Here is a 21,826-nt window from a genome sequence, read left to right as displayed (position 1 = left end):
GTTAGATCGTTTCTATAATATTGAGAAATATGACAATAAGTTAAGTAAAAATAGAACAAAATCCTCACAACCAAAAGTATTAACAGTGGCTTTCTCTGGTAAGAGGACTTACAGAGATTTTATTTACTTCTTTTACATTTTTAATATATATATATATACATTTTCTACAAATTCTATTTGTTATTTTTATGATAAAAGATTTGTATACCATATAATATAAAATATAAAGATACTCTTATATTCTCAAATATTCAAAATGTATATTGCCTACCTTGACTTTTGTTCTGCTCAGCGACTGTGTGTAGAGGCCACCATCTGTCTCCTGTAATTTCAAGAGATTTTATTGTATTGTCTGTTTTTAAATAATTTATGAAACATAATATTAAAAAATTGTTAGTATCATTTGTTCTCGACCCTTAGGTACATTAAGATTTAAGGGAAATTTACAAACCCATTGTTTATTCACACTGTTTACCGAAGATGCTTTTCTCTACTGGATACATAACTTCGATCTCTCGTTTTAACTCCTCATCTTATGATAGGTTTGAATATAATGTCAACCTAAAGAACTGATGCTTCGCCAAGTAGACAATGAAGGTAATGTTCTTTTTTCCGAATGCTTTCTTATTGCTCCTGTAATAATACTCAATATTCCTGAGTAATTTCTGATGCTATTCCTCCTACTAATTTTATAAAATAAACACAAATCAGAGTATTACTGAACATATTCGGCGTTTCTTAAAAGTTTTTCATAAAATTCTATCTATGTATACACGCGCAGAGCAGGTTTTTGAATAGTACCATTTTGTTGGACACTGTTTCCATGAAAAGTTGCTCGGCGAGGAAGCTCGCAGTCTCCAGGATCTATCTGACTCATGGAGGGGAGGCTTCAAGCACACACAGCAAGAAGCACTATGGACTGTGCTTCAGGAGAGGGACCTAGAGCCTCTGCTGCCTTGCAGGTTAAAAAAAAAAAAAAAAAAAAAGTGGAAAGGTGATAGGGCCACCCTAACTGACGTGGAAGACTGCGTTTGCAACAGGGCCTCCAGTCTTGCTGGCACAGGAAATGCCCACTCGTGAAATGCTTCTCTCCAGGGGAGCTGCATAATGAATCTTACATACATACATACATACATACATACATATATATATCATATATATATATTACATATATATATCATATATATATATATCATAAAATTTCAAAGTGTTCAGAGGTACGAGATCTCATTTGCTCCCCAAAATAACTTTGTTAGGTAGGCTGTGGGCAGGAGACACCGTCAGTGTGTCGGTCTCACGGGAACAAGACCAGGCTTCAGAAGGGTCTTTCTGAATGGAGCGTCTGTCGGATGACCTGCCAGGCAACAGGCTGGAGATGGGGACAACCATAGTTCAGGTGTGATAAAATGAAGGCGTGGTCATTTTTATTTCTTATGGCGTATTAAGTAATAAAAACTAATATGAATATAGCACTGACGAAGCCCTAAGCACTTCTCCAAGCACTCACATGGGGTAGTTCATTTAAACCTCACAGCTGATTCTTGAGTAGCTATTATTTTCAATCCCATTTTATAGATAAGGAAACTAAAGCATATGGAAATTTTAAAATTTGCCCAAAATCACACAAGTAATAATAATTGGTAAGGCTATCAATCTGGATAATGTAGCCTGACTTTAGAAATCATAACTATACAATACTCATATATGATTTTGCGAACACAAAAATAATCCCCTTGGATAGCTATTTGGCAAAACATTTCATCCTATATATGCATATGTGCTATATATATTTATTACTGCTCTGAAACGATGCATCTGCATTCACTTGGAAAGAAGGAAAACACTTTAGAAAGAAATGGTGTCCATGGACTGCTGGGCTCATTACCGCTCTCTGACTTTTCCTCATGATTTCAATGGTGTTTACTGAGCAGTTACTGAGAGACACGGTTCTTGCTCTCATGGGCCATGAGCTCTTTACGTTTTAGATTCGTTGTGTGTCCCAGCACTGTTGTGGACTTGCCACATTCTTCGTAGAGCAATCGTTACTATAATTGTCTGCATGTTCAAACTGGTGCCCTGTTTAGTATCCTATTTAAGATACTAACACACCATACTATAGACAAGAGACGTTGAAGGTTATGAAATGCTGAGTCTGTCAATGTTTCAGTGGCTTTCCAAAGCCCTCTGGGACTCTGCCACCTCTGCCTCACGTTCAGAGTGACCTGATGCTAATGTTCAGGCTCAGTGAAGTACATATGAAAAATTAAAGATCGTAGGCAACTGAAAATTATGGATTGCTATTAACAGTGTTTAAATCTATGTCATGAAAAAAAAAATGAATTCTTAGCCACATAAGGAAAGGGGTTCTTCAGTTAAAAGTTTCATGATATTGAAATTGAACTGTCTAAAATTGTTTTATCTATTTATTTCTTTGGCTGCTATGTATTTTCAACTTATTTGATAAGTAATTGCTTCCTTACAGTTCTTTTTGCTTATAACTAACATTGAAATGTATATGACTTGTTGAAAATTTTTTGCAATGAACATTTTTTTGCATATGTCAAAAAATTATGACATTTCCACATCCTACTCAGTGTATTCATCTCACTTGTAAAGTTTTCTTAATTGAATATCCCATCTTATATCTCTGCGAAAGATATTTTTCATTTACATATTCTTCACATTTATTCTTTCAATTTATAGTGCACACAGAAAGCATTTTATGAAAAAGACTGCAAAAAGTTTAAATGACAAATGCTCCGGAAAACGTTTTGAAGAAATGAACGTCTGAAGCTCCATTATGTACATATCCAAATCCTGAAGGCACCAATTTTTCATAAAATTTTAACATGTCACATTGCTAGACACAAGCCTCACAGTTCAAAAGCAGGAGTAAAAATCATCTTGTCAGTGCTAGGCAGTCCCTGAGCTTTAATATAGAAATAAATTTCCCAGTGACTTTATCAGCTCCTGGAAACTACTCGATTATAAAAGAAACCATGATCATTTTGTCTTGCAGAATTGCTTTTTCTTTTTTTATAATAGAAATCAATACATAAGTAATTTTCCCTCATTATCTTTTCTTACAGAGTCTTGATTTGCATACGGCTAGTGCACCATTTAACAACTGGATTTTCCTTTTATGCACCTAAAAATAGCTACTGCAACATTATAGGCAATCATTTTGTACCAGACCAGGCAAGTCATTTGTGAAAGAACAAATCCTTCTGTAAGCAATGTCACGTAGTCTAGTACACATTAGGAAAAAATGACTAGCTGTGAATAAGAGGCCCAAAGATAAAAAACTATACTTTTTTATAAGTCTAGAACAAAGAGGGAAAAAAGAATTTTAGGTGTCTGGTACATTAATGTTCAAGAACATACTAAAATTTATTTTTTTTTTTGAGGATAATTTTTACCCTGCAAACATTTCACATTACTTCTTAATATGAGAGGAAAAAAGTGACCTTCACCCAGCTCATTACTAGTGGCCGCATATTATAACAGGAGACATTTTATCTTGAAACAGCAAGAAATTTCCCATCTCAAAGCACTTCCAAAGATGGAAGGAAATTACATTTCTTTCACTTTATGTTCTCATCTCTAATCACTGACTTCTGCAGTTAGGTATGAGGGGGATGGGCTGTGGAATTGGGAAATTTCATTTTCCAGTAACCTGCTCACAAAAAGCATGCCAAAGAAAGTCATTAACTTCTCTTCAGAAGTAATGGAAGGAAGCTAACTTCTGTCTGAGTGGAGGTTACATAGGCCCAAGAAGCACAAATGCCAAGAGTTCTTTGCCTGATCACTAAGGGGACAGAATCTGGGGTTTTAAAAGAATCTTCCACAAGGGCAAACTTTTCTACAGGTAATGACGCACATCGGAGACGCTCAAAATTTTGGTTGAATAATAAGAATGGACAGTAAGAACATGGTTTTATTTGGTTCTATCTTAACATGAGTTTCCCAGTGAGCCATAGACTTTGTCTTCTCCACTCTTCACTCTGGTCCTGACTCATCCAGCTTCTCGTAGGGTCTTAGGGACCTCCCTCTGTTCTCTCCCTCATGATTTCATTATAGTTCTTACCACACTGTATTTATTTTCTTATGTCTTAGTGTTGAATTCCAAAATATAAATTTCTCTAGGCATGGATGCTCTTTTCTGTTCATTTGTCCCCATACCAGTATTGTGTATTATTTGGGGTTTTCCCCAAAGTCAACTTCGAGCCAAGGCTTCAAGTGTGAGTAGTTTATTTGGGAAATGCACAGAACTCTGGTAGGAAGGTGGGGTAAAGTGATACAAACAGAGGGAGTTATTAATTGGTTAATTACTAAGTGAACCACTGTATGTTAAATGTTGGGGAAAACTTGAGAAAATGGTCCAAAGCTGGCCCTCAGGATTCTCCCTCCCGAGAAAGAAGGGAGTTGGGTGACAGCACCGAGCACTCAGAGTAATTGATGGGTGGCTGCCAATCTCTAGTACATTCAGTCTTGCCATTGTGGACACCACAGCTGTTCAGAGTTTAAAGAAAAAGAGCCCTCATACTCGTCTCTGCACATATCGGCACTTGAAAGTCTACCTGAACGCATGAAAAGGTTCAAGAAACGTGTCGCAGTGCGTGGTGAATATCGGAGTGTGCATTTCGTGCAGCTCAGATCCATTCCCTGCCTCTCTCTCCCGGGACTGCTGCTTTCACACGGCTGCAGGTCACCGCTTCTGGGGAGGGTGAGATGCAGTAAGAGGGCTCATGGAACAAATCACAGCTCCCGCTACTGCCGGCGATATTCATCCCCTGTCGTGGATGCTCCTTAGTAACCATCAGCATGAGACACAGAGAGCCACCATCTCTGTGCCGGACTCCATAGCTACATTCACACGTCACGCCTCCCACCCTCCCCATGTCATGGCTCGTGTTTAAACGTTGTCTTCTCGGGTCCCTGGCCACCTTGCGAAGCCATTTGGGGTTACTCAAGAGTCTGTGAGCATCTTCATCCTCCGTCAGCGCTTGCACACGCATTTGATTATGTGAAGCTCTGCGCACTGGGACGCGTTTCTCTCTTCACTGTCCTTGAGCGCCACACTTCAGCAGTTTATTGACATGCAAGTGTATGCCAATATGTCTGCCTAGACGTAACGAATCAGGCTTTAGTTTGTCCTTTTCCTCATGTGGAGTCCTCAAGAGACCACACCCCCCAGGAGACACAATTAGAAGGCACGTGCCCTCTAAATTTGATTGGTCCGATGTGAACGTTTCATTGCACTTCGATGATGGGTTGCTCTGCATCTGCTCACTGCTGGGACTTGGTGCCTTTCACGATGACAGACAGCTCTGGCTGCATTGTCACCGATGTGTCATGCTCAGGCGCCCAGCATCTACTAGAGCTGTGTAGCAGGTTAGGGTCTGCTTTTAAAACAGTGACTCCTTCTTTGCTGAGCTGGCATGTCCTTGCCCTGAAAACCCAAGAGTCTGTGCTATGGCACTTTTAGTGGCGCTTCCCAGAGGTTTTGGAGTAGCATTTTAACGTGCCAGATAACTTTATATCAACAGCTTCCCAAGCTGTGTAGGGAATGGAGTGGAACTGTATTTTCAAGTGTATGTGACATCTGCAAAATAAGAAGAGGCCTATCAAGCCCTGTGCCTTGTTCTTGGTGGCAACAACTTGTCCTTTTTCTTGGAGGAGATATCCTGGCATACCTCTAATCTCTGGATACTTAAAAAGTACACTTGAGTGACATATCCCTGAACATCGTTTATGATTTATGTTAAACCCTATTATCGTCACTTACTTTTCTGCAGGTCATATTAATAGGGCACCCTCCACATAGTAGGTCAGTGTGATGTAATGTGAAATGTCCAGATGATCAAGGTCCCTTCTGACTTTATTGTGACAAGACAGAAGAGTTAAAATAGTCATGTGATGAGGCTGTGAATCAGTACTGCTGTTTATTCCAGGTGAATGTAAATGATTCTGAATCTTCATGACAAAAATGAAAAGAATATATTTGCTAGATCAATAGCCAGATACCAAGTCCCAGAGATTACGTAAAATATCACGGTGAAGATACCACATATAACACAATAGCTGCAATTAAAACTAACACTTAGAATCTCTCTTACATTAAGCATTCATCCAAATATAACTACCACAAAGAGGAAATCATTGATATATACTCATAATATTCAATAAATATCAAAACCCTCCATAATCAAAATGACTTGTATCAAAAACCTTAGGCTTATTTTCAATGTTTACAGAAATGTTAACGATAACAAAGATTTCTAACAAATGAATAAAAAATAAAAATTTCTAAAGACGAGCAGTCAAAGACCATATACAGCCAATTCACAAAAGAAGAAAGGCAAATAACTAAAGACATGTAAAAGTAACCACTGTCAATAGCATCAAAGAAATCTATATATATATATGTATATTTATATTTAATGTCACATCAAAAATAATACTTTCTTTTCCTGGCAAAATGACACAGATTAACGAAAAATTAGATTGGTCACCCTGAGAAAAGTCACTCTTCTAAACTATTGATGAAAGTCGTGATGGTACGCCCTTTTCGGAGCATTGTGGGAGCTAAGCATCGAAACCTTTAAAAGCACAACATCTTTGATTCTGAAAACTTTACTTATGTAAATAAAGTAGGTATTCATAATTATTCATCTTTAAGTACGACCAACATAGAGTTATACAAAATAAAAACAAAATCCTGAAACTGAGAAACAGCTACATGTCCAGAAATACACGAGTGACTGCATATAAATTATGCATCTATTGATAAAATATACATCTATGTAGTCATTAAAATCACACTTTGGAAATATATTAAATTATACAAATAATTATGATTACAAAATGAATTATAAAAACATAGCATATATTCATCTTTTGAATATGGTGTCTTAAACCAAGGAACTTCTGCACAGAGTTCTTCGCCTCCTAACCTTTTCTCCACCTAACTCCTTCTCTCTGAATGGCTCCCCCATCTGCTCGACCCAGGGGCAGATGGATTCCATCCTCTCTTCTTCACCCGCTCCTCTCATTACTTCATCTTCGAAGTTTCGCGACTCTGCCATGAAAAGCAAGCTCAGTCTTACCTCCTTCTCTTCATCTTCACTGAGCCTCCCAGCCTAAGTCTCCTTCATCTTCCATCTGAACTACAGAGCAGCCTAGACCTCAACTCTCTGCGCCTGCTCCCCTCCCACGCCAGTCTCCAACCTTAGGTTATATATATAAATCTGACATAGCGCTCTTCTGCTTATTAGTTCTTTAATTACCTTTTATTTAAGTCAAAATAATATCTAAATTGTTCGGGTTTGGATTTTAACTTGAATGTAAAATAAACCATATGTTCCAGCAACCACACTTCTGTGTATATAGTCAAAAGAATTGAAATCAGGACCTCTAAGAGATATCCGCATGCTCATGTTCACTGCAGAATTATTCACAATAGCCAAGATATGGAAATAAGTTAAATGTCCACAGATGAACAGATAAAGGAAATATGGTATTTATACATTGTGGAATATTATTCAGCCATAAAAAAAAGGAAATCCTGCCAGTCACGACAACATAGATTAACCTGGAGGATATTATGCTGAGTGAAATCAGTCAGTCACAGAAAAACAAATGCTGCATGATTCCATTTGTATGAGGTATCTAAACTAATCAAACTCACTGAAACAGAGGGTGGAACGGTGGTTACCAGGGGCTGTGGGGGAGGGGGAAGCAGAGAGTTGCTGTTCAATGGGGAGAAAGTTTTACTTATGCAAAATGAGTAAATTTTTGAGATCTACAGTACAACATTGCCCTTAACAGTGTTATACTGTGCACTTAACAGTTTATTAGATATCATGTTAAATGTTTTTATCACAATAAAAACATTTTTAATAAAATATAACAAAATCCAAACATCTAACCTTGTCCTACATAATCTGGCTCAACTACTACTCCATTCTCACTGTTTTTTGGTTGTTTGTTTCACGTTGCCTGGAGACTTTCTCTCGTGGATGGCTCCTTCCCATCATTTGGATTCTGTTTCAAGCATTATTTCCTCCTCCTTCCCCGACCATCTAATTGAATTACACGCTCTCTACCTTCCCTCGTCACGCTTTTTGTTATCCTGCTGTTGCTTTTTTTCTTCCCAGGACACTAAAATTATCAGACATTTTGTTGTCCTTACATTAGTTTATTTTCAGTTTTCTTCCCACCACAATGTAGGCTCCAAAAGCAGAAGACTGACTGTCTAGAATAGTGTTTGCATGTAATAGGTGCTCAGTAAATAGCTGTTAATTAAATGAATATGTAAAGAGCAGAAGTATTGAACATCAATATGTTATCAGAACTTATGTGTAGGTAGTAAAACAATAATTTCCCGTTCTTTATCGTCTCCTGATCTTCAATATTTCCCCCAAGCAACACACACCATATTTCTATAAAGTAAATTATAAAAAGTATGCAAGTAATTTAAAACTTTTAAAATGTCAATTTATTCTATTTAAAATTTTACATACCGAATCAATATAACCTCTCCTTTACAGCATTTTGAAATGTCTCAACAGAGGAAAATAGCAATTTGATGTACCTGATGACTTATAAGACATTTTCTAGACATGGTGATCAAATTCCGTAAGAGATGAGTTTCTGGTCAAGATGGCGGAGTAGGTCAACTCTGCATTTGCCTCCTCTCACAACCACGTCAAAATTACAATTACACTACAGGACAACCATCACTGAGAATTGCCTGAAATCTAGCTGACCAGAGTCCTACAACTGGGGACATACACAAGAGGCTGGTAGGACGGGCGGGGTCACGCATCAGGCTGGACCCACACCCACGTGTGCGGCAGCTGAGACTCAGGAGGGCTACCTCAGCTACAGAGGTTCCCCCTGAGGAGTAAGAGGTCCTGGTACCGCACTGGGTCCCCCAGCCCAGGGTTCCAGTGCCAGGAAGAGAAGCCCCCACAACTTCTGGCTGTGAAAACCAGCGGAGACTGTGGCTGAGTGAGATGGAGGGCGGCTGGAGTCACAGACATTCCTCTCAAGGGTCCCGCGCGTGGACTTACTCAGTGACACTTATCTCTCTCTGCTCCAGCTCTGGGGCAGCATCTCGCCAGGCGCCAGGGACATCCCGGGAGGAACTGAGCAGTCTGGCTTCAGGACGAGGGCTGGAGGGGCAGCTTTCTCCCAGACAGAAGTCCTGTCAGAAGCCGTTGTTCCTTTTTGAGCTCGCTCCCCCTCCTGGTGTGCAAACCCAGGCGGCTGCTAAATCTGAGTCTCCATTGACCTGTCTAACACTGGTCGCCCCACCCCTGAAACCCCGCCCCTCCCAACTTCCAAGCCCACCCAGGCCGCTTCCAGTGTTTTTCCATATAAGTAGCCTGTCCTGGTCATGCTGTGGACTTTCCTAAAACCTCTCAAAGGTTCAGAAAACCCATAAAACCAGCATCTGGCCTCAGTGCGCCCTGTACCTCTTGCCGACCAGCCCCAAGCCTGATACTAGCGTCACCTGGCCTCGGTTTGCAAATTCATCTCTCAAGGTACCTCTAAGCCCAGCACAGGTGGTGGCCATCAGCAGATTGCTTGATGATGACCCTTGACAGGTGGTCCTGGGCAGGGCACAGGCTGTAGCTGAACTTGCCCTGCAGCTTGAGCCCTTCCCAAGAGGCCGTGGGGCCACACGCCCAGTGGCTGGTTGCAGACTGAGCCAGATCATCACCAAGGGCTCCATCTGAGGACACACAGCCAAAGAGCAAACTCAGCAGACACCAGAGCCCTGCCAAACTGGATCCTGCTCCACAGAGTCAGCCCCTCACCAGCCAGTCCTTATAACCAATCAGCCCAAGGGTCAATCCCTCCCACTGATGTGCAAACAGCAACTAAGGCTCATCTACAACAGAAGGGCATATAAGGCTCATAAAAGGAACACACCTGAAGCGCTCGGCCCAGGTAACCAGGGAAGACCGAGCCACTGGGTCCCATAGGACACTTACTATATAAGGCCACTCTACTAAGACTGGGAGCCAAAGAAGCTCTACCTAATATACAGAAACAAACACAGAGAGGCGGGCAAAATGAGGAGACAAAGAAATATGTCCCAAATGAAAGAATGGAAAAAGCAATATTCATCTGACAATGAAAAAGATAAAATTACTCAGTACAGATCATATATCTACATATCTATCAAATAAAGAAAATGGAGACAAGCAATCTACCAGATATAGAGTTCAAAACACTAGTTATAGGCCTGCTTGGAGAGAACTTCAACAAAGAGATAGGAAACATAAAAATGGAAAGAGAATACATAAAAAAGAACTAGTCAGAAATGAGGAATACAATACCTGAAATAAAGAATAACTTAGAAGAATCAACAGTAGGTTAAATAAAGCAGAGGACAGAATCAGCAATTTAGAAGATAAGGTAGCAGAAAACACCCAATCAGAACAGCAACAAGAAAAAAGAATCCAAAAAAATGGGGATAGTCTAAGAGGCCTCTGAGACATCAAGCATACCAAAATTTGCATCATCGGGGTACCAGAAGGAGACGAGAGAAAGGTATTGAAAATTTATTTGAAGGAATAATAATAAAAAATCTCCCTAACCTGATGAAGGAAATAGACATACAAGCCCAGGGAGTGCATAGTGTCTCAAACGAGATGAACCTGAAGAGGCCCACACCAAGACATGTCATTATTAAAATGCCAACGGTTAAAGACAAAGAAAGAATCTTAAAAGCAGCTAGAGAAAAACAGTTACCTAGAAGGGAACTCCCATGACCGTCAGCTGATTTCTCAACAGAAACTTTGCAGGTCAGAAGGGAGTGGCATAAAATATTCAAAGTGATGAAAAGTAAGAACCTATAATCAAGATTACTCTATCCAGCAAGCTATCATTTAGAATCCAAGGACAGATAAAGAGTTTTTTCCAGACAAAAAAAAAATCTAAAGGAATTCATCACCATCAAGCTAGTATTACAAGAAATGTTAGAAGGTGTTCTTTAAGAAGAAAAAAAAAAGGATCAAAATATGAATAATAAAATGTCAATAACTACATTTCTATCAAAAATTACTTTAGATGTAAATGGATTAAATGCTCCAATCAAAAGATAAGGTGGACAAATAAATAAGTAAACGAGACCTTAATATATACTGTCTACAAGAGACTCGCTTCGGATTGAAAGACATATACAGACTGAAAGTAAAGGAATGGAGTATGATATTTCATGAAAAAGGAAACAAAGAAAAAATCCACTAGGGTAGCAATACTTATACAAAATAGACTTTAAGACAAAGGCTACCTTACATTTCCTGATTTCAAAATATTTTACAAAGCTACAGTAATTAAAACAGTATGGTACTGGCATTAAGGGGGACATATAGAAAAATGGAACAGACTACACAGACCCAAAAAATAAATCCATGTATACACAAGCAACTGATTTTTGGCAATGCTGCAAAGCACACACAATGGGGAAAAGGTAGTCTTTTCAACAAATAATGTTGAAAAAATTGGATATCCACATGCAAAAGGATCAAACTGGACAGCTGTCTTTTACCACACACAAAACTCAACTCAAAATGATTGAAGACCTAAACGTCAGACTGAAACTGTGAAACCCCTAAACGGAAGCATAAGGGGAACACTTCATGACATCGGTGTTGGTAAGGGTCCTATGGGTATGACACCAAAGCACAGGCGACAAAAGCAAAGCCAAGCAAGTGGGGCCACCCTGAACACAGAAAGGCTTCTTCGCAGCAAAGGAAACAGTCAACAGGGTGAAAGGGCAACCTTCGGAATGGAAGAAAATATTTGCAAATCAACAAACGAACGAATGAATGAATGGAAATAAAGCAAAGGTTATAATAAGAGACAAAGAAGGACCCAGTTATTTCACTTCTACACATTTACTCAAACAAACCCAAAATACTACTTCAAAGGGACATGTATGTCTATATGTTCACTGCGGCATTATTCACAATAGCTAAGATACGGAGGCAACTTGAGTGTCTATCAATGGATGAAATGGATAAAGGAGAGGTGGTACATACATACAATGAAATATTTCTCAGCCATAAAAAAGAATGAAATCTTGCCATCTGAAATTATATGGATGGACCTAGAGGGTATTGTGCTGGGTGGAACAAGTCAGACAGAAAAAGTCAAATGCTATATGATTTCACTCACACGTGGAATCTAAAGAACAAGACAAACAAATAAACAGAAAGAAATTTATAGATATAGAGAACATTTTGACAGTTGCCAGATGAGAAAGGGGTTGGGGAGTCAGTGAAAAGGGGGAAGGGATTAAGAAGTACAAATTGGCAGTTACAAAATAGTCATGGGCATGTAAGGTACAGCATAAGTAACATAGACAATAATAGTGTAATAGCTATGTGTGGTGTCAGATGAGTACTAGATTTATCAAGGTGATCAGTTTGCAAGTTATATGTTGTACACCTGAAATTAATATAATATTGTATGCCAAGTGTAACTAGAAATTTTTATTTTTTTTAATTCTACAGATGATAAATCTAGAAGATGAAAAAAAGATGAAATTACTCTAAAGATCACATGATCCAAATTTGCCATTTAAAAGTTCCCATTATAAATGTAGTTACTGTGCTTTCTCTTTTGTTTTTATGTGTTAAGGGTAAGCATTTAATCACTATTTGAGAATTTCCATTCATTTACTTCAAGTAATCACAAATTGATTCTGCAGGAAAAGTAGAACCATGCTAATAATTCAAGTGTTATGAAAATGAAATTAAACCATTCTTTTTCATTCCTTCATTTCTTGGATCTCAGAGCTGTACATCTTGCTTTACACTTCATATTTTCCAGTTTTCGTGAAGTGAAATAAAATTAATGGGAAAAAGTTGTAGTAGCGGAGCCCGAGCTAACGTCTGTGAAAACCATTACTGGTGTTCTAATCATTGACGCGTGCCGTGTTCTTTGGCCAAATACGTAATTAAGATTATCTTAAATAATGAATCATTAATTTCATAGAAGCACAAATTAAGCCCAAAGGTAATAAACATCAAAAAGGTGAGTCATTTTCCATCCTTAAAAGAAATTTGGGAAATAAAAGTTAAAAAATAATAATTTAAGTAAAATATATTGCTGTATTTCTATTGATTTGTAAAATAGATTTTTCTGGTATGAAAAATCACAGACCTACATGTTCTTCAGATAAAATTTTGACACCCACATAAATAAATAATTTAAAAAAAAGAAGTATTTTATCTTTCTAAAAGCTTCTTATTCACAGAAATATTTTACAATCTTAATTATGAATTACCTTGCTTCTCATTTAAACATTTGTTGATTTGGTCCAATAGTTGTCTAACTTTCTATTCATACTGTATGGTATGAAACAGAAGATTAACAAAATCAATAGATAGAGCAGAGGATGAAATATTTTTAAAAATCGTCTCAGCAAGATTGTTTTTGGACGTCAAAACCAATCAGCAAGAGCACAGAAGGCACTGTTTCCATTTCATTTCGAGTGAGAGCAGGAGATGAGGAGAGAATTAGTTCTTCTTCTGTACTGCCTAAACTATAAAACTATGAAGCATTAAATGTCTTCTGGGAGCTCACCCAATTTTTGGAAAAATAAAGCTTGATTCTTTGGAATTTGTTGCATTCCTTTCCAGAATATAAACTCGGCCAGCACTAGTGTACTAAATGAAAGCTGGAATGGGGTAAAGAGAAAGGGGAGGGAAGCCAATAAAATAACTGATGATGAAAAAACAATGCGCGAGTGCCGTCCACGTTAATAACACTCATTTTGCAGGATGATATTTAAGGAACCATGAAAAGAGAACCACTGGAGAATTGAGATTAAAATTAAATCACATGCTTTTTCAATAATCATTAGAATAGAATCTAAACACATTTATTAGCAAATGCAAACGATACTTTTAATTAGACATCAACAAATGAAGGCTTGTAGCAGAAGCCAAGCTGTCTGGTCTTGATAGATTTTTATTACGAAAGTCCAGTATCTCAGCAATATTTCCCTGAGTTTCCTTCGTAGTCACACACAAGGAATATCAGTTTAAAACTATTTTTAAAACTAAATTTTCTCATTACTCCAACTGAATATTTTGAGCATTTTACCTTATTTTTTCTTATTAGTTAAAAGGCAATAAGGTGTTTATCAATTATCCAACAAATTCAATCAATATAAAATTATAGTCTGAATATTCCATACTATCTGTGGCGATATGCTATTTAAGGTCAACACATTTACAATGAAAAATATTTTCAGAAAACTTCTCATCCTCGAAAACTGATGAGTTTAATTCAAAATAAAAGGAATTAATGGAATTCATATTCTACAAAGGAATGGGAAAATAATATATGCATATCTGTATATAAATGAGGTAGCATCTTTTGTATTATTTGCTTTACACATTTTATTTCATTAAAATTTCCCAAAAACAATAAAACATTAGTGATATAACATATAGTAAAGTGTTCTAGTTTACACGGCTACTAAGCTGAGATTTAAAGCACTATATGACTAAGAATCTCATGTTATCCTAAAATGATCTAACACAGAGATAGAGAACACTTTTTTTTTTTTATCCATACATTAAGTTCTAACACTGTTTAGTAAACTTTTTGCTTTACATCATAATTGAAAATCTAAGCCTTAGTAGGTACCAAGGTGAATGATCCTTATCAACACACCTAAAACTGCCTCTTTTCCAACATCCCCTACCCTACCTCAGGAAGTGGCACCACATTACGCTCAATTGAGTAAATCTGAAATTTCACTCATAATTCCTTCTTTCAAAATTCCCAAATAAAAACAACACTGTTATTTCTCTCTCCAAATATCTTCATGCCTTACCTTCCCTGTTCCCCATTGTTCCCCATTTCTACCTTTAAAGTCTATTAAGCAAATGGCATTATTTACAATCACAAAAATTCAAAGTCTAGTGAAATACCAACTTTAGACAAATTGAACATTCACAATTAACCTATTAAAATAATTTGTAATTTTTGATTCTTAAGTCACTAGTTTCATTAAGTGCTAAAACTATTTAACTATTATGTTCCTTTTAGTGTATAAAAGAAGAAGGTACAAATAAATTTTAATACATCTATAGATTTGTTTAACCTCTACCACAATCAAAGGCAAAATAAATTTTGTTGTTCTTTATTTTTAATTTGTCTTCCATTGTGCAGGTACACCAGAGTTTGTTTATTCACTCATCCATCCATGGATGTTTAGGTTGTTTCCAGTTTGGGGCAGTTATGAATAGAGTTATAATAAATATTCATGGGCAGGTCTTTTAATGAACATAACCCAGAAGTGGGATTGTTGGGTCATATGGTAAATATGTGTTTAACTTTGTAAGAAATTGACAAATTGTTTTCCAGAAAGTTATACTATTTTGTACTCTCACCAGCAATATGAGAATTCTAGCTGCTGCAAATCCTAGGCCTCATTCGGTATTATCATTTCCTGATATTCCAAATTAGCTTTTGCTCTCAATTCCCTCACTGGAAAACTTCATATAGTTCTTTTACATGAAGTCTAATGCCAAGAATTTCTCCCAATTTTTCTTCATAAAAATGCCTTAATTTTGTCTTGATACTTAAAGAATATCTTCCCTAGATATTGAATTCTGGTTCTGCTTTAGCAGTTGAAAAATATTATTTGGCTCAAAAGATACTTAAAGAAAAGTAGAGTCATAATAGCATAATATTAGGCAATTGTGAATTAAGTATTGAAATGGAGCTTAAAACTTTAATCAGAAAAAAATGATTATAGATTAAAAAAATGAGGCCAAGTTATTTTGTACATAATTTCAGCATTCAGTAAAAAATTTTATTTGCTAAAAAAAATAATAACTAAGAGAAAAATCAGGTAATTAAAAGACACCCACCCACAGGTTATCTGGATATTACAATTATCAAACACTAAAACAACTATGAATAATAATATACTCAAGAAAATATGTGACAAAATGAAATCTAAAAAAAAAAAATGCACAGAAATAAAACAAAAATATACAACTAATTAAGAATTCAACAGATGGATTTAAGATTAGACTCAACAAATTAGTATTAGTAAATTTGAAGTTAGATCAGAAATATTCAGACTGAAACGAAGATATATTAAGAAGAAAAATAAGAAAATAAAGTAAGAGACAATGATTCACAAAATAAAAGGTCTAAGAAGTGAGACTGTGTCTCTGAAAAGCAACCTGGCCACAGAGCCACAAGTTTAGGGAACTGAATATTTTATGAGCTGGAAGTAAACCTGCTGGAACTCTGCCCTGAAATGAGACATTATCTTTATTGTAGGTGACAGTGAAACATCTGCCCTTTACTCAGCAGGGAGACACCATCTCTTTCTTCCAAGGCTGCTCACTACATTTACGTTTGTGAAGCTAGTCCCGCACAGAGGCACCAATGCTGCGACTCAGGAGATGTGTGATAACATGAGAGACCCAAGGAAAACCAGCTGCTAATAAAGAGAAACTTTAAATAGTTTGATAATTCTATATGTATGAGAGAAGCTCAATCCATAGCAATTGTCTCTAGTAGAAAACGTGAAAAAAAAAAGAAAAAGAAAAAGAAAGCTTAGACCCAGATAGCTTCCCTGGTGAGTTATTCTAACATTTAGTAATTTCACAACAACAACTATAGAGAAACAGAAAAAGAGAATATTTCACTCTTTTATGAGATCAGCATATTGTTGATATTACACTAATATCAACATTGCATAAAGAGATGATTACAGGATGATCTTTTTTTATAAACATATAGGAATAATTCTAAGTAAAATATTAGCAAATATCTAGAAAGTTGGGTTTTTCTAAACAAACAAAAAATTTGTAGTGACTTTCAACAGATCAGTTGTTGCGTCAGTAGAATAAAGAAGAAAAATATCAACTCCTTAATAAATTCAGAAAATCCTTTGATAAATTTCAACAATCTTTCATGAAAAACTCTTAGCAAACAAATAATAGTAACTTCCTCAATCAAATTCAAGCTTGCTATAAAAGACTAATATGCAGGTTTTAGCTAAGATAAAATTTAAAAAGATGCTTGCTATTGCTACTTTTGTTTTGGCTAGTAAAATAACAGAAAAATACATAAAGATTAAAGAAAAAACTAAATTGTACTTTTTTGGAAATAAAACAATTATACATATACATATAGAAAATCCAAAAACATTAATAATCTATTAGAATTAATAAGTAATTCAGGAAAGTATGCTGGATAACAAAAATGATGTTAAAAAAGCATCTATATACACCAATATATTACAAACAAAAGATAAAATTTTACAGTACATTTTGATTGTTTCAAAAATAAAATGTGTAAGAATAAAGATATATTCCTACATCTAATAAAAGAATAAGATTTCTAAGTAAATACGTTTTTAAAAATACAGAGTGAAATTAAAGAAGACCTAAAAATGGTGAGATAGATGTTTACAAGTTAATTTGTTTAAGATGTCAGTTTTTAAGAAAAGCAATCTATTGCTGTAATGCAATCTCATGCGAAGTTCCAGCAAGGGGTGTGCGTGTGTGTGAGTGTGTGTGCATGTCGCACACTGTATGACATCATTTAAAAAGCCCAGGAGTCAGCCAGTCTTTCTGTTTCTTTGAGACTCACAGACTGAGAAGCAAACAGTGAAAACCACCCACCATCAGCACCAGCGGGGCGGGGCACTACTCAAAATAAATGCTTTATTTGGACCGATTTAGATAGTTGAGGAACACTAATCCGACCAAAAACACATTTTCTTTTCTTTAAAATACAATAGGCATCCCAACTGAAACCGATTTTCAGCAGCATTTGACTTTTAGCTAAATAAAATGGGTTCTGTGAAATATGAACAAGGACAGTCTTCTTGACGAAGCCAATTGTGGTAGGAAACAGAAGCCCTTGCTTGTTATCAACGTAGCTTTTGAGGCCTGATGCCTAAAGCTCTCTATCTAAAACAGAGAGAACTTAACTAAATCTTCCTGTGGAAAGCTTTATTTAAGAAAACCTCATTTAAAAACCTACCCATAATTATATTTTATTGAATAGCCTAGAAAGTCTTGAGAAAAAAAATTTCAGAAAGAGACTATTATAAGCCATTAATCCGTATATGAAGTGTATCACAAAAGTCAGCTATGAGAAGTGACTTTAATTAGTTTGCCATCAAAAAAAGGTTTCCTATTTGGTCATTCTTACCCAGTATTTGAATCATCCTGTCAGAAAACATGACGGGAATATATTCCTCTTTTTCCTCCATGCACAAGTTTGTGCATTCATTGTGAGTTTACCTTAAACTCTAACTTTGAGTCAGTTCTTAGTGGATATCAAATTCTACAAGTTACTTTTAAGTGGGAGTAAAGGAATTAAAAGAACATTGGGGGGTTGGGGGACTCACTTGTGTGGTGTCAAGCATCCTCCTCTTTTATATGCCAGAGTTTGAGAATGCTCACTCTGGGAGCATTTACCTGAAAGCTGAATCTTTGAAAAACAGCCCTCAATGCCAGCTAGATGACCAGTAAATGCTTCCATGCGTGATAAAAGCAAAAGCTCCTATTTTTTCCTCCAGCTAATTAAGAAAAGCAAATCTTTCCTACACAATTCTAGTGTCGAGACTGAAAGCATCGATAGTGCTGTCAGAAAGACCTTTGAAGGTTGGATCCAGCTGAGTCACAGAGTAAAGTCACATTTTCTCCCATTCTCCCACATTTTTCTCACAGTGCCAGAGCATTGTCCTGCCATGAGTTGACTATGTGGCTACAAAATCTGTAAGTAAATTAGTGAATATTTTAATGTTCATTAGCTTGAAATCCTAATATATAGAGAAGAATACCTGATAATGTTATTTTCATCAGTATTGTATTTTTTTCAAACAACTTTATAATAGAAATGATTCCAAATTTTACATGCATAATTAAGAAACAATTACTTTTTACGATTTAAAGCAAACTTCTAGACCATTCATTCATGTGTCTATTGCAGAATAGGAAATTACCCTAAAATTTAGTAGCTTGAAATAACAGTATGTATTAGCTCAGAGTTTCAGAGGGTCAGGAATGTACACAGTTTAGACTTGTCCTCTGTTTCTTAATCTCTCAAAATCAAGGTGTGAGCAAAATGTCATCTGGGACTGCAAACACCTTAAGGCTCGCCTGGGGGCCAATTCTCCTCTAAGCTCACTCAGGAGGCTCTGGCCAGGATCCAGCTCCCTTTGGGTTATGAAAGAGCCTCGGTTGCTCAGGAACTGTAGGTCAGAGGCCTGACTCAGTTCCTCACCCCATGAACAAACAGCGTCAAAGTTAACTCTTCAAATTTAAAACAAACTTTGCTTCTTTTAGAATAACTCAAAACTTAATGCAAAAATTGCATTTCATATTTCTTTTTCAGAATTATACATTTTTAACTAATAAAATGTTATCTAAGGAGTGACCCTGTGCTTTTATTCTCTTTGAAATTTTAGTAATTTTTCTATTTTCAGTCCAATATATAAACCAGTTTTGGATCACTCCCTTCTAGCAGAGTCAGACAACAGCATTGTACAACAGAGCAATCCGTACTCATAACGATAACGATGACATCTCATTTTAAGGGGACCTGTCCACATTTCAATGAATAAATGCATGAAGTTTCACCGCTGCATGACCCCATATCTATGGTCTTTTTTATCTAGTCCCATTCTATCGCATTACTGTCATAATAAAAGCAGCAATTAATTGTTTCACTTCTGATCTTTTCTGCCCTTTAAAGGTAGAAGAAACATCAAAATAACCAAGAAAATAGAAAACTCACTTTTTACTTTCTCTGAATGGCTAATAAGCTCACTTTTTTATTTTTTTCAGTCAAATAAGTTCACTCAAAATAATCATATTTGCTTTTTCAACAGGGGATGTTCTTAGATTTTTGAACTATACTGATAATATAATTGCCACTCTCTTCAGCTAATTTTTTCCAAAGATGTCTTTCTAGTGAGTGAAGTCTCATTATTATGCAGAAATTATCTCAATGATACCCTAAGGATGGAAGGTAAATAGATGAGCGTGTGAACCGAGTACCCAACGGGAATCCACGGGATCAGCACCGAATCAGTGAAAGGCTGCTGAAGGCACTCTAAGTGCCGGGGAGCACTCTGCATCGTCAGTCACCGCCCTCTTCCAAATCCTGGCCCCTAAAATCTCGCTAATTCACATTTCCATAAAGGTTCGAATATACTATGAAATATTTAGGATCTGAAAAGCATGAGGTGACGTGTGATGAAATCGGCTACCTAAAAGTTGTAAAAGAAATCAGAAAAATGTGGCAGGTTTACTACAGAGAATTATCATGTCTTCTTATCATAAGCTCATAAAAGGAGAGTGATAAAAAGGTATAAACACATAAGGACAAAGAGAACATGAGATGACACAAGAGATTTTAATAAATCTTTGGAACACAGGTAGTGGGGGAGAATTGGCAAACTACTGAGGAAGATGGAAATAGTTGTTACCTAGGAGCTTTCAGAGCACACGAGGGAAAAGCAGCAAGGATGACTATTTTTGCGCCACAAGGATGACCCGGGACATGGAAGCAAGAGACACAGGGGAGGAGGGGCTGGCACTGTAAAGGGCGTAGCCTCGCAGCCTCACGCACCACGCACCGCACAACGCACCACGCACCACGGACGCCTTTCTCCCCGGGTCGCTGGGCGTGTCTGTCTCCCTCGCACCCACCTGCTTTACTCTCCCTGCAGCTGTTTAGTTTTCATTTTTCCTACAGATGCTCTGGATTTAGAGATGCAAAGTACGGCAAAGATGGAGATAAAAGATGAGGCTAGAAAACGGAGATTAAGTTGGGATCCCCAGGTCCTTACTCCTGCCTTGCTATTGAAGTGCCTGGGGCAGGCATGCACGTCCCAAGAAAGAACAGAGAGAAAGCAACCGGTGTAGAAAGAACGCATAAACTGGAATAAAAGAAAAGAAAAATCAAGTGGGATAATCTTAATGCTATAAACGCAGAGGTATTCAGAACAATCATTATCATTTTATTTACCTTTAATATTGTCGTAAATATAATACAAGCATTTTTCAAGCAAAAATGCAAATCTATCTTCTATAAATAAATCATCCGGAATGTAAATAATGTAGCCCACTGTGTTTGTTAAGCGAATAATATAAAGGACAATGCCTCTGGTTAGCAATTTCATATGGTAGCGAGAGCCTATTTAGGGTACAAGCTATTGTAATGTTCATCTCACTGTAAGGGAATTTTCAGTGAGGATTTACTCTTTTTTAGCAAACTTTAAACTTTATTAAAGTGAAAAATAAGCTTTTCATTTGTCATAATTTTTTTACAAAACATGACAAATATTAGAAAAATATATATACATTCAGTGCATTGTTACATCTTATTTCATCTCTGAAATGCCCTTTGTTTGAAAGGATTTGATAATAATAATAATCCTCTATTGACTATCTTCCTTGAAAAGAGGCCCCCACAATTTTAAAAACATAAAAGATTATGCCATTAAAGACAATTCTTTTCCTTCTGTTTGGTTGCCATTTGTCACGAATGGCTGCTCAATGAATAGATTGAGCAGAAAAAAATCTCGAGGAAAAAGGTCATAAAATATTATTACTAAAAGTATATTTCTTGGTGTTTTATTTAAATTTACACTTTAACAGATATTTCTGGTTGCACAACTGTTACTTTCTAAAATCGCTCTTTCACCCTTATGTTCCATGCATACCAGAACAGCTCCTTGAACTGTTGTGATGAGAAAATTGGTCAGATAGAAACACTCTGACCTCTGTATCACAGACGCGGTGGAAAA

At 36.7% G+C, this 21,826-nt stretch overlaps 1 long non-coding RNA gene across 1 annotated transcript in view; it reads right to left on the bottom strand.

Annotated features, from left to right (window-relative positions):
* Positions 1-264: 264 nt before the first annotated feature.
* Positions 265-21,826, bottom strand: part of LOC107518505 — a 559,217-nt gene continuing 537,655 nt past the window's right edge. The window contains exon 15 of the long non-coding RNA XR_004954837.1: positions 265-322. This is a non-coding gene — a long non-coding RNA (uncharacterized LOC107518505). The remainder of the gene's footprint in view (positions 323-21,826) is intronic.

This window comes from Rousettus aegyptiacus, unplaced genomic scaffold, assembly GCF_014176215.1.
Source record: "Rousettus aegyptiacus isolate mRouAeg1 unplaced genomic scaffold, mRouAeg1.p scaffold_m13_p_16, whole genome shotgun sequence".
NCBI classification, from domain to species: Eukaryota; Metazoa; Chordata; class Mammalia; order Chiroptera; family Pteropodidae; genus Rousettus; species Rousettus aegyptiacus.
The sequence above is the reverse complement of the archived record's forward strand: the minus strand, read 5'-3'. Positions and strand labels throughout refer to the sequence as shown.